Source organism: Haliotis asinina, chromosome 4 (genome assembly GCF_037392515.1).
Source record: "Haliotis asinina isolate JCU_RB_2024 chromosome 4, JCU_Hal_asi_v2, whole genome shotgun sequence".
Classification (NCBI taxonomy): domain Eukaryota; kingdom Metazoa; phylum Mollusca; class Gastropoda; order Lepetellida; family Haliotidae; genus Haliotis; species Haliotis asinina.
The window spans coordinates 49,320,704-49,334,450 of record NC_090283.1 but is presented as its reverse complement, the minus strand read 5'-3'; the positions used below and the strand labels follow the sequence as shown (position 1 = coordinate 49,334,450).

Sequence of the window (13,747 nt, the reverse complement as noted above, 5' to 3'; positions counted from 1 at the left end):
TTAGAAACAATCTGAACCCTTTAAAAATATCGAAAAATAATCATGCTTGTCATAGTTTTTTTTTTCACATTCCGCCGTAACTAATACAATTTTGATGAAATGTAGTATTCACGCATTGCCGCGCGTCGCGTTTTGTTTAAATAATATGTCAAAGTGTCGCGTTGTCGCATGTCGCGTTTTAGTCATTAAGCTACAATACATACATTGGTGAAACTTTTAACAAAGCGCGACACGCGACAACGCGACATTTCGTGAAAATGTCGCGTTGTCGCATTGTCGCGTTTTATTAGTTACGGCGGAATCCAAAAACTATCACAAGCATGATTATTTTTATATGCTTTTTAAGAGCTGAGATACCCGTGATTCGAACTCAGAACAATGATACATGAACATCCATGTTGCCGTGTAGTGTGTGGGTTAAGGGTGCGTAGTTAATGGAATGGCGTATTCAAACTATACAAGTACGTAAGTATCGCTTGATCAAGTATCCATATGAGAAAAGTATGAGATATATTGTGAATTATCTCATGTGCAGGGTTAACAAGACAGGATTCAAATAGAACTAAAAACAGACATGACAACACATTATTGTATTGAAATACCTTGCTAATTTGCGAAGCTTCCCAAACCTTGAGAGAGTGCAGCGGCGGCGGAGTGAGGAGTGGTGTGGAGCGAAGCGGAGAGGAGCAGGCTAGGGTGGACTGGAGTAGAACGGAGCGCCGGAGGAGTGAAGGAGGAGGAGGGGAGAGGAGAGGTGTGGTGTGGAATGGAGTGGAGCGTCGCAGAGTAGGAGGAGGGAGGGAGGGAGAGTTGGTTTCTGGCACTTCAAGGGTACGCAACACTACCAAGCTATTTCATCGTTTCTAATAAACCATCCCTCCAAAAGAAACGCATAGGCGATTTGTATTTTCACAACTCTTCTGTTGCCAGGCATCTGAATGTTAGTCTGAGCAAGATATAATGACTTGCAGGTCCTAGCAGCCAAACAGATATAAGAAATCACCGCCCCCTTTCAGGCAGACCTAGAGTTACCATTGCAGCTCAAATAGGTACATGCGGGTACTACAGAACCAGAAAAGCCGACGTCAGGGTCGTGCTACGTCGTCATCAACGTCTTCGCTGTCTAGAAGTATATTATTTGTTTTATAGACATTACCTTCTTCTAAAGCACATGCACTCATTACTGATGTAAAATTCATGCACTAAAGTCTATTTATGGACGAGTTATACACGTTTGGAACTTTTCTCAACAGATTTCTCGTCTATGCGTTTATTTCTTTAGATATTATATAGCAATGATAACAGTCCATTTGTATGGCGTTTTCCCATTATCACGTTCAAAGCCGACCTAAACTGTCTTTGAGGTGTCGGGTGGTTACGTGACATCTCTTTCTACTTGGTATCCATCCACTGCTGGCTGAACAGAGGCAGATCTCGAACAAATTCATCAGCGTCGGACAGGACTGTACCATGAAACTGTATCTGGAGCCACATCATGGAACATAGTGACCCATTCGAGGACATCACCTGATGTTTCTGCCGATTTGGCTTGAATTTTAACAATATTTTAGTTTTTCACAACCTGTCATCTGGATATCGGCGAAATGTTCAAAGTGATTAATGTGTATAGTGCTGGTATTCGAACTTATGATAATAGCTATCTGGTGTGACAAAGAGACATTAATCTGCTCAGCAAATTGCCCCGCCTTGAATGACAAGGCAAACGTGTTCCCTGATTACAAAGAAAAGTTGCTCAAATATTTGTCTTGCTGCTAAAACACACTTCACTCACTAAATACATATATATATATATATAAATATATATATATATATGGAAGTAGCAAAAGAACCATTGAAGTGTGAAATAGAGTTTAACTTTTCCTGTGCATGCGTACTATAATTGACTTTCTACGCATGCGCATCGGTAAACGAAAGGGGCGACAATGCGACATTTCAATATGTCGTATTGTCGCGTGTTGCGTGTCGCGTTTAAGTACATACCAAAACATAAGTCTCATTAACCTATTCAGACACTGACCTACTTTTCAGTCGATCCGAATTTTCTCGTGTGAAAGTGTAAATAAACACTTCAAACAATTCTAGTTAACCTGAATTTCAATTCCGTGTTTCATAAGAGAATGATATTTATAAATGAATTGTAATTATAAACTTTAACAACACCGTCTTTCTATACTTTATGTCGAGGTTCAGGCAGCATATCTTAACTATTGAATTGCAGACTGCCCCTGTTTGATGAGGTTGTAAAATAAGTTACAATGCATCTGGCTCACTGGTTAAACCTGTTATGTATTTTTTTGTGCTTATTCACCGTAGTCCTGTGACGCACAACGAGGTTGATATAATATCAGTTCCGTCAGAGACCGCCAAACTTTTCTAGCGGCAGAGCCTCGTTTTGAGATTTCCCCGATTTCTAGGTTTCCGTTTGTCAGAGCTCGCTTTACGACAGAGCACGCCGTACGACGTGTTTGCTAGGATTAGAAGGAGCTTAGTGTTGCAATATTCAAGTGCATAGACTTATCAAATCATACGGATTAATATTTATGCATCCAGTTAACTAGCATAGTTTAAAAATTCTGGACTGGTTATCGCACTAAGTCGCGCAATAGGACGGAACCAAGTAAACAGGAAACGAGACTGTACTCTAGTCAATGTTTTGACATGATGTTTAGGGGTTTTTTTACACGTCGTAGATACGGCGACAATGCGACAACGCGACATATTTTGACCTTGAAAAGTGTCGCTATGTCGTGTGTCGCACTTTGGAGGAACAGAGAAAATGTTATTGGAAACGCGACGCGCGACATCGCGACAATGCGACAAACAGGCGAAATGTCGCGTTGTCACATTGTCGCGCTTTGGTTAATTTTTGCCTCATTTTGCTTGTTTTTGAGAGGGCGACAACGCGACTATGTCCCTTCTCGGATTCCATAATTATCTCACTCCTTCTAATGTACTAGGCGCTCCTTGTAAGCCTGCGTATCTTAAAATCATAAAGAACTAAACTGCAGTTTTCCATTGTTTGAACCTCAAGTTTGAGTTTTCTTCACATTCGGGTTTGAGCATTTGAATTAAGAATCTGAATTTTTGTTCATATTCGAGATTTTTCCTTTGCAGATTCAGCATTCGGTATGTATGCATATATGTATATGCAGGTAGGTAGGTAGGTAGGTAGGTAGGCAGGTAGGCAGGTAGGTAGGTAGGTAGGTAGGTAGGTAGGTAGGTAGGTAATGACACACCACGTCATATCGCCTTTGGTCTCCTTGAATTTGGCCAGTCTCAAAGTGCAGTTGCCCGACGCATGAATGTTCACCAAAGCACCGTTTAACAGCTCTGGGAGGGATATCGCCGACAAAATTCGGTAGCAGATGGCCCTCGTATTGGGCGACCTGAAGCGACCACTGCGGCACGGGATCGCTACATCAGGATACATTACCTGCGTCATCGAACACATTCGGCGACCAGTACCGCTCATCAAATACCCGGATCTCCTTTGTGGAGAAGCTTTCTGAGAAGCCATTGCATTCTGTATGCATGCAGTGTGTGGAACAGAACAGCAATCCAACCGACTCCTTTGCCCGGATGAAGTCGACAAGTATCAGATGTGAAACTGAGAGCTTCCTTTTAACTGCTCAACACCAGTCACTTCCCACTCACAATCGGCAGAATGTGATTCTAAAGGAAAATATTTCCATGAAATGTCGATTGCGCAATGAATTTACAAAGACAGTCCCTTCCTTGCCACAAAAAGTATATCTTAAAAGACATGATGGCATGGCTCATTTTACTATCATCTCTGCCATACCTGTGGCTTTGACACCGACGTCCATCCATGGTACGACCTTGATCATGTCCATGGCGTCAGAGAAATGATACTTTTAAACTTCTCTGTAATGGGCTAATATACAGCCTTGGACAAATTCCAGCCAACAAAGCTGATCCTGTCCTTTTTGATAAAGTCAATGAACTTATTTATATCATTAAATGTTCTGTCCCTTTTGACAGCAACGTGATTGGCAAGATTGAGGAAAAGCATGATAAATAAGCGGACCTCGCCTTTGAAATGTCTTGCTTTCATCCCAGGTACACTGTCGTCAGGCTCCCCGTTGTTCTCGGTGTCCTTGGATCGGTACTTCCTGATCTCTTGGCACAGATTAGGGGGGTGCCCGGGGTTTCCACCGGGAGCACAGCCCTTCTGACAATCTGGGTAATGCAGAATGCTTCAGTGTTAGGGAGCCCTCATATTCTCATGAAAGTTCTTGGTGGGTTTGACTAAGCAGCGCTTCCTGGGAGAAGTCCCATTCGCTGTCTGGGCTGCGTGTAGAGGGCAAGTGTTCTGAGCTGATGATGAGTCTTTACGTCCTGACTGCATATTCATTTTATTTTGTAAAACATAGTACGTCGTATGCTTTAATTGTTAATAAGTGGCATGTTTTTTGTTGTTGTTTTTCTGGAGTCAATCCAGTACATAGAGAGGTTGTGTTGGTACGTTTTAACCTCTTTCAAAATCGTTTGATTGTACAAGATGTTTACCCTTGCATCCCAAGCAACCCCTTCTGCTCTCGTTACTTCACTAGAAGAGCAGTGTGACCAGGTTTGTTAAGCACCCTGTGAATAATGTGTATTGTGTATTGAACATGTGATAGGGCAGAAGGTTTGGGAATACGTCAAGTCTTTTCATGGGGGGAGGAGTATTGTGCGACCTTTGCAGAGGAACCATTGAGGAACATTACCTGTGTCCACAAGACAGCGGAGTAATGGTTTTTGGACACAAGGGAACAGTTTCCAATACCGGTTTCGAATGTCATCAGGTCCTGTAGCTGTAATAGATTCGAACTTTTCACAACACTTTTCAGGCAATCTGGTGAGATATAACAGACAAACGACATTGCTATTTTCTCATACATTGCATTGTCATAATCGCTGACCAATGGTGCCTCAAGTTTTCAGTTACAGACCACAACTAGACTCCATGGGAGGCCAGTTATCATGCTCAACCTTACCACTTGTCTTATGTTGCCTGTAGACGTGCTTTTCAGTATGTCTAAATTTTTCCAGGAAATATTTCTTACTGATTCAGTAAATTTTACAAGAAGCAGTTCCTTTTTCGTTTTTGCTTTTTCTGTTTCTGTTTTGTTTTGTTTTTGTCTTTTGTCGTTATCATTAGATGGTTTGTCTTTAGAAACTGTGTGAAGTTCCTCCAACGTTCGAGCGGCAGCACCGACATAGCAATTTACTTCATGTCATGAATGGTCCGCAGAAAGTTTCCAAGAAATAGCTTAATTTAGTAAATCAATTTTATTTTTGGAAAAAGAAGCGTTTAGATGTGTATTTGGACTCCGTTTTTCCAAACGTAAATCACATATTTCATAAATAGATAAATACATAACAGATAGCGTAACGCTTACTTCCAGTTAGGTTAAACTGGACAAAAGCGCTTTTAGGCACTGAATTGTCCTGGGGAATATATACAACACTCAGTCTTTGTACACGGTGCGTTTGCAGTTCAGGCGTAACATGAGGTGAAGAGGTAGGCTTTCAGAAGTGATTTGAGTGTTTCTATGTTCTGAGAAGATCGTAATTAAAGAGGTAGACAATTCCCGAGCCACGGAGCTACAATTTTCAAGCTTCTATTTCCGAAAGATGTTCTGTCAGAGAGAACTTTCAGTATTAGTTGCCCCTTGCAGTATGATATTTGTGAATAAGTTCGTTTCACAAGCATGGAGGAAGTTTGGAAGTTGTTGAATTGACTGATGGGACGGATATTCCTGCTGTTCATATAAGCTCGCTGGCAGACTTTGTTGACGTGTGACGTGACGCTGACTGTACAGTCAAAAACAACACCGAGATTCCTGACTCTCTAGCAGGGGTCATTGATATTGGTTGACACTGCGAACTCAAGAAGTGAAATTTTATGTCTGCTGAATTTTGATGTTAATACCACCAATTCGTGTTGTTTCCTTACTCCACTGTCCAAGATTTGATTTCTTTGAAACCATAATTCATTTCTGAAAATGCACCATTACGTCTATGTCAGTGGGTTTGAAGGAAAGGTATAACTGTGTGTCGTCAGTATAAAGATGGAAGGTGAGACGATATGAATACTATTAGTCAGGACTACCAAGCAGGGAAGTGTAGATTTTTTTAGAATTATGGTCCTACTACGAGACCCGAGGGATGGCTACTAGAGACTGTTGAGATCACCAGTGGTTGTTCATTACAATATTTTGTTTTGAGAACTCTGACAATCGGATTGGTGGCGTTGTCTTGGTGGCTGTTTCTTCCATCATTGTTCATATTCACGTTTACATATGCAAAAAGGAAAATGTAACATATAATTGCACAAAATAAACATTATCTGAACATGTATGAATAATAAACGTGCAGCAAAGCACTTTGCACTTGATGTAAGACATCACCCGTAGCACATGTACGTTTCACAGTGAACTTGCTTTTCGCATTCTTTTTGATACATGAAGTTCACTCACCCGACACTGGAGAATGAAGAACGGTTGATTATTGTGTAGCATCTGGAAGGAAACACGTCCATTTTAACATTAAAACTAAACTGTACTTACGCCATGCCACAAAATCAGCATCTCAGCGTCATGGGTGTGCTGGAGACTGCAATGGCACATAATAAAATGGCCTGACATTCCGATGACCATCGAAACATAATCTCATCTCTGTGGGGACGTTCTGTACATAACGGGAACACGAAAGATTTGCCTCGGACCTACCCTTCAAGTGAGAGGTCACTCACTCAAAACAGCTACATTGGGCTGACTAATCTAAGATATCGATTCCAGACGGCCACTTTGACTGCACGGACCATTTTTCGTACGTCCAGGTCAGAACTGTACGGAGCCAACTAAGGGAGTATGACATTCGGCCCTGGTCGTCTGCAATATGCCCTACAATTCGGCTCCAACGTCCCCGACAACGCCCTCGTTGTCAAACCTGCAACACCGCCAGTGGTGGACACGACATGGAATTTGTGAACTGACCTTTGACATCACGTCTCGCATCTCATCAAGGGTGTGTCACGATGCCTTGTGTCAATTCATACAGATTTCGATATTATTCAACAGTTGAGCATAGGTTAAGGAAAACGCCATGTAATTGTCTGTTTACATCAAACATTGGATTAACATGACAGAATACACTGTTGCTTTATGCCAGTAGTATATCTTTCTCATATATTCCACAGATTACACGTAAACTGTAACAAATATCAATTTCAGTTTTGTTATAGCCAGAGTAAAATATGAGAAAGTTACTATTTTAGAACACCGAACTGGGTTCTCAAAGCATATTCGTAAACGCCGATACAATACAATCTCAATCATAAAAATACAAATATGCCTAACTTGTTAATATGTGCATAAGTTAGTCTGAATTTGAAAATGATAATGATTATGTTCCTTAAAGTATGAAGGATTTGAATGTTATGTCACCGACAACTGAGTTAACTTGCTCATTTCACCTCCTTTTAGCGCGTCGGCTTGGCTCAAGATTTTACCTTTGTCAATTTAACAAGGATTAGCGAAACAATGGCAGTGTGGGGTATAATCTAGGCGACATCTGTAGAAGTTATTATACGGCTGGCAAAAAGATCGTACATTTCATACAGTTATTTTAAGCTATTTTCACAAACATTTATGAAATACATTCATACATTCCATTTAATTAAACCCATTTCATACCGTATTTCTGTCACATTACATACATGTATTCGAAGTGAAACAAAAAAGCCAGATCGTCCACCGCTTTGATTTGATGCAGTTCGTTCGAAATTTGTCCTTTAGAGACAAGACCGGCTGTCCCGATTTCGATATTTTGCTCTTCTTTTTGAGGCCTCTTCCCTCTAATGAGGTACTGGTGAAGAAGGGTTTCATTGTTCTTTGCTTCCTGTGTCACAGATACAATAAACTGAAAATCTGTTCTGACAAAAGCAGGTGTTGGTAAAGGGAATATGGAAATATATTAAAAGGGATGCCAGGGAAGGGATCGTCTTGAGCATACACTTGATGGTGAATGACAAAAAGTTGAATAGACGTAAAGAAATACACAAACGACTTAGTGGAAGACACAGACACTTAACTTCGTTCTCACATAATGAGCCGTGATGGACGTTTGTCCTTGTACAGTGTTTCCCCAAGCCATTTCTCGTTTGCTAATATGATGACATTTTTCTACAAACGGTTCTTACTGTGTTCCGTAATACACATATTGTTGTGTATGCTTTCTTGCTCATTTAGACAAAATAATATGCTGTTAATGTGTCACGACAAGTGAAGTTCCGGGGTAGAATAGACCTTCAAGAACCCATGCTTGCCGTAAAAGGCGACTATGCTTGTCAGAAGAGGCGCCAGAATCCGGTGGTCAGCTTACTTGGTTGACACATGTCATCGGTTCCCAATTGCGCAGATCGATGCTCATGCTGTTGATCACTGGATTATTTGGTCCGGGGTCGCTTATTGAGAAACCACCGTCATATAGCTGGAACATTGGTGAATGCGGTGTAAAACTAAACTCACTTACTCACTCATGTTAATGTGTCAAAATGACTTGTTTACGTGTTCTCCGTCTACAATCCTTGCAAACCTGAAAAGTCTATGCATTATTGATGACGCGTCACTTGTCTGATCACTACAATGCATGACAAGACTTTTATTTTAACTAACATTTTCCTTTCCTCTTAGGTGATGACTCGATGGACACACTGATCCCCCTCTGCGCTGTTATTGTAGCGTTATTGCTTGTAGCAGTGGCTGGGTGTTACATTTGTTACAACAAGGGTCTGTCCAACTCAAGGTCAGTATGAAAATGTGGTATTGGATTTTCGGTTTCTTGCAAAGACAGTCATGATCTTTGAGTAACAAATACATGGAGCAAATATGTGATCAACTCACACAACTGGTTTTCGACCAAGTTCGACATGAAGATAGACGTTATCCGCACCTGATAATACATGATATGATCGCTTCCCTTTAATACAAAGACCGACTCTAACATCCCCGGCGTGCTACACGAGGTTTAATGTTCAAATATGATTTCACACTCTGTATATCGGTTGTAATTAATAGCAAAAGACAGGTCGACACAGGTCAGAGTAATGTGTCTGAGTGTGATTTCCACGTAATACTCCGTGATAGTATCTGAAAAGATTAACACTGTAAAACTGGCATCAGACAGGATTTGTGTATTGCTCACTGACGGTACGTTCTAAGACCGAAATTCTACGCCTCGAGATACTGCTAGTTGTGAATCTCCTACATTTGTTTGTTAAGTGTGTCTAAAGACACTGGGATTTCAGTCTCGCTGACATGGTTGATAGGATCATTGCATTCAAGTTCCGTAGACCTAATGTCTTGATAAAGACCACTTGACTGCCTGATACAATGTGCAATGTAAGCAGATTACTGCCGTGCAGATGGGGTATTTCCGAGTGCAGCATTCAGCAATAAAGTAATAGCTCCAAATTCGACATTAGGTCTAATATCCTTCACTTTCACACCTGGCCTTTAGTGGCCACAAATTTACAAATTCGACTAAGATGTAACATTTGTGGTCATCACCACACAGCAGTTTCACCTTTAAATGTCTTTTAAATATAATGAGGAAAGTTGACATTTCAAAATGCACAAGTGCCCTCACGATAGGACTGAAAGACGCGGAATTAATACTTGTGGATTCTCTAAAACTTAAAGCATTTTGCTTACATTTTCACAATCTCAGAAACGAACCGAGTTCTCTTGAAATGAAACAAAAGTCATCTGGAGTTTACCGAGAAAACAATATGTGCAATGCTGGACTTTCTCATTGAAAGAAGTCCAAGGTAAAAAAGTAGGCATCTGCATGGGCATCAACCATGATACCTTTCTTGCGGATCTGTTTCTTGATGCATATGAGTCAGAGTTTCGGCAAATCTAAAACAAGGTAATTTGGCTACGACGTTTAACTTCAGGTTAATGTGTAGCGATGATTTGATACCGTCCACTAACCACTAAATAACCAATTGCCTTCTGCTGATAGGGCCTGACCTTGGAATTAAGTGGACAAGCGAGGCCGGTTAAACTGCATTCATATTTAGACCAATGGACAAAGATTCAGAGTGAAAATACTATCCAAAAGAATATATGACTTTTCACATTTATCAGGATTTCAAAGAACGTCATGCCACTCTTGAAGAATTCATTCCACTAATATTGCAACATCCAAGGTCTCAGTAGAGCTTTCAATAAGTTGTATGGTAGACACGTGAAGGAAATTGCCTAGAATTAATGCATTAGTGAGAGAAATGTTACCCGATGAAATTTTTTTAACGTATGCCAAACATTTCGGAATGAACAAGTGAATAATTGACTAGACTTTCTGTGAAAAGTTAATGTTACATGTTCCACTGACAGGGTAGGGTACTCTCACCTTTCGTGAACACCTTTTATCACTATTTCTTGATAATCATAAACATCGTATCACATATTGAAAATCACCGGATTGTCAGACTCGACCTGTATACAAACAACATCGCACACTTGTAATACTGATGAAACAAACATATGCTCACGATATAGTCACAACTTTACAATCGATAATTCAGTATCAGTGTGGACAGGGTTTTTCCGCTTTTATATGCTAAAGCCAGAGTTAGGATAAAGTCAACACCTCACTCCAATACAGTTACACAACTAACAGGTCACAGCTGTGTTAACACAAGGTTTATGGACTAATGAAAACAAACTGGGTGTTTCATTATAGATCCTTCGACCACCACGAAGCAATTAGTTCTCTGGAGAAGGCCGAAAAAGAAGAGGAGGAGGCTGAAAACGTGCAGAAACAACGCAACTCTGAACATATTTACCATGATATAGATACAAATGAAATGGGGCCAGTTATTGTGTTTCTCTAGACTTTGGCCTGCTGAGTGTAGTGAATAGATGTAGTTAGTCACAACACTATGAAGTAACAACGCAGAGATGTTTCCCAAAGATTGATAGATTTTGCACTATCAAGTAAGAACGCAGAAATGTTTCTGAAAGTTTGATCGATCGATTTAGCAAGACACTTTTGTAATTTGGAAAGTTCCCCCAAACGGCTGTTTTTTTAAAAAAAGCAAGAAGCTTGGAATCCACAATCAATAACAGAACCTGAAATGTAGAACGATGCACTGCCATAGGGTTTATTAGTTTAAAATAGACCTACTGTAATGTGTCTCAATGTAAACTGTTAGACAAGGTATAGAAAAAGTTACGTTTTGCTGACTGCTTTTTCGCTGTTACCCGGGAAGAGCGACTAATTACCTCTCTTTTTGATTTCTGAATGTTACAAGCTTTGTAAGTGTTTGAAATGATGATGATGACGACGACGACGATGATGCATTGATTAGTTGTCTCCTTGGAGGTGTACCGTTTGATAACATTAGAGATTGTCATGCTGATCTAGAGATTCAATATGCATGTATGAAAATCACAAGTAGAGTTGTTCATGAATGGAAACGGTTTTTGTACACATACTACATGATCCCTTACCCTTAATATATCCGTGTCTTGAAATGTTTTTGTATTGTTTATCTATCATACAGTTGTGCACACGCACATACATTTGTTAATTCATGCCTATGTATCTTCAGTTATAGAGGAAGGCGATCTATCTGTCGATCTGTCCTCACATATGCATCTATATACATACACGTATATTCATGTGTATATTTATGTAAATGTGTATTGTTGTGCAGTAGAAGACGATAGCAATATGTTTACATTTTGTCCTTTCAAAAAGACATTTGGTGTACATGCGTGATTCTATGTAGTTATAGAGAGGGACCCTGAACATTGGCCTGCATTGTGCACGGATCATATATAAACACGACACGTTTTGTAATTCCGCATAACAACTACGAACCTGTTACTGACAGGTGTGGCCAGGTGTGTGCAACGGTGACATGACAGGTAACTGCATTTTAACGTCAAACGTAAACTTTTAGTAACTGTTAAAATCTTTCTGTCTGTGTCTGTCTCTCCCCTCTGTCTGTCTCTCTCTCTCTCATGACACTCTCATTCTCTCACGCCTTTTCACTCTCACGCTCTCATTCTCTCACACTCATTCTCACGTTTTCTTTCTCACGTTTTCTCTCTCGCACACGCTCTCTCTCTCTCTCTCTGAGGCTGGTTTCATTCTCTCGCACTCATTCTCACGTTTTCTCTCTCTTTCTCACGTTTTCTCTCTCACACATACGCTGTCTCATTCTCTTCTCTCCCTCACAGACTCTCATAACTCTCTTATTCTCTTCTTTCTCACTCTGCTCTCATACTCTGCTCTCACACTCTCTTCTCTCACGCTTTCTCATTCTCCCACGCCGAGCTCTTTGACTATATTCTCACGCTTTCTCTCTCTCAATCTCTCATACCTGTCATTCTCTTTTCTCACTCTCCCACGCCGCTCTCATTCACTCTTCTCGAGAGAGAGAGAGCTCATTGTCTTTCTCACGCCGCTCTCATGCTTTCTCTCATGTTCTTTCTCTTCCAAACATGTACTCTCACACCGCTCTCATTCTCTCACACGCTGCTGTCACACCTGTCATTTTTTCTCACTCTCTCATGCCGCTCTCTTCACTCCAGAGAGCTCATGGTCTTTCTCTTCCACACATGCTCTGTCACACCTGTCATTCTCTCTTCTCTCTCACGCTGCGCTAATTCTCTTCTCTCTCACGCTTTCTCTCTCTTTGTCTTCTCATGCTCTCTAGATTTTTCTCTCACACGCTCTTTCGTGTCACTCATATTCTCTCTTCTCTCTCAAGCTCTTTCTCACACACGCTCTCATTCTCTCATCTCATTCTCTCTGACACACGTCCTCTCAAGAATCGTTCGTTTGGTTATTTCACTCCTACTGAAGTGTTTGTTTAGTGTACAGATACAACAGTTTCAAAGTCAGTCGAGTTGCTTTCTCGGGATACGTGGATTTCCATACATGTATCAAGGTGATAGCGACAGTGTGATTTATGTATGTCAAGTGCTAACAAATCTCGTTGAGCTGCACTTTTTCACTTTACCTTGATATGTATATTCACTGGGGGAAAAATGTGAGAATCCGTGTATTACCAGAAGCCGGAAAAGGGCGCACGGTGTTGTGTAATAGCGGAAATAATATACAATTGAAACCGTGGATGTATAAATAATATGCGCAGTCGATAACATTACCACAGCCTTCATAGGAATGTTTATGTTAAAACCCTGAGGAGACTTAATTTTAGTGTGTGAGTGAGTTAATATTTTACGTCACATCGGCAATATCTCAGCCATATCGTGACGAGAACATTGAAATGAAATATGTGCATGTGGTAAAATCTGTCAACAAAGGACGGTAAAACAACTAGAATATCACAATTTCAATTAAAACCAGCATGGAAAGTCAAAACTAATATCACTATTTAGACAATACAATGTAAAAACAGACTATAGATAGCCAACAACAGAAGGTAGATCACCATACTAGGGACCATGGGCTTCATTTTAGAGATTGGCATTTGTTATATGCTTACAGTTATGAACACGGCGTCCGGTGTGAGCCAAGTGTCCTTGTTTTCGGGTATACACAATAACTTCTTGTGTGCCTCAGCGGCTGGGCAGGGTGACCGCGACTTTCATTGAACAACTGTGTGATCATTGTGAGTCATGCTTGAGTGCTTGATAACGTGCAGTCTGGTCGATATCGATTATAATTGTTGAGG

General features: G+C 40.6%; 2 protein-coding genes across 2 annotated transcripts in view; both read left to right on the top strand.

The window, feature by feature from the left end:
* LOC137280981 (uncharacterized) overlaps window positions 1–13,747 on the top strand; it is a 228,091-nt gene that overhangs the window by 113,931 nt on the left and 100,413 nt on the right. The gene's annotated exons all lie outside the window — the stretch shown is intronic.
* LOC137282569 (cell death abnormality protein 1-like) overlaps window positions 11,908–13,747 on the top strand; it is a 54,080-nt gene continuing 52,240 nt past the window's right edge. Inside the window, exon 1 of the mRNA XM_067814341.1 lies at window positions 11,908–11,969. The gene's annotated coding sequence lies outside the window, so the exon portion shown is untranslated. The remainder of the gene's footprint in view (window positions 11,970–13,747) is intronic.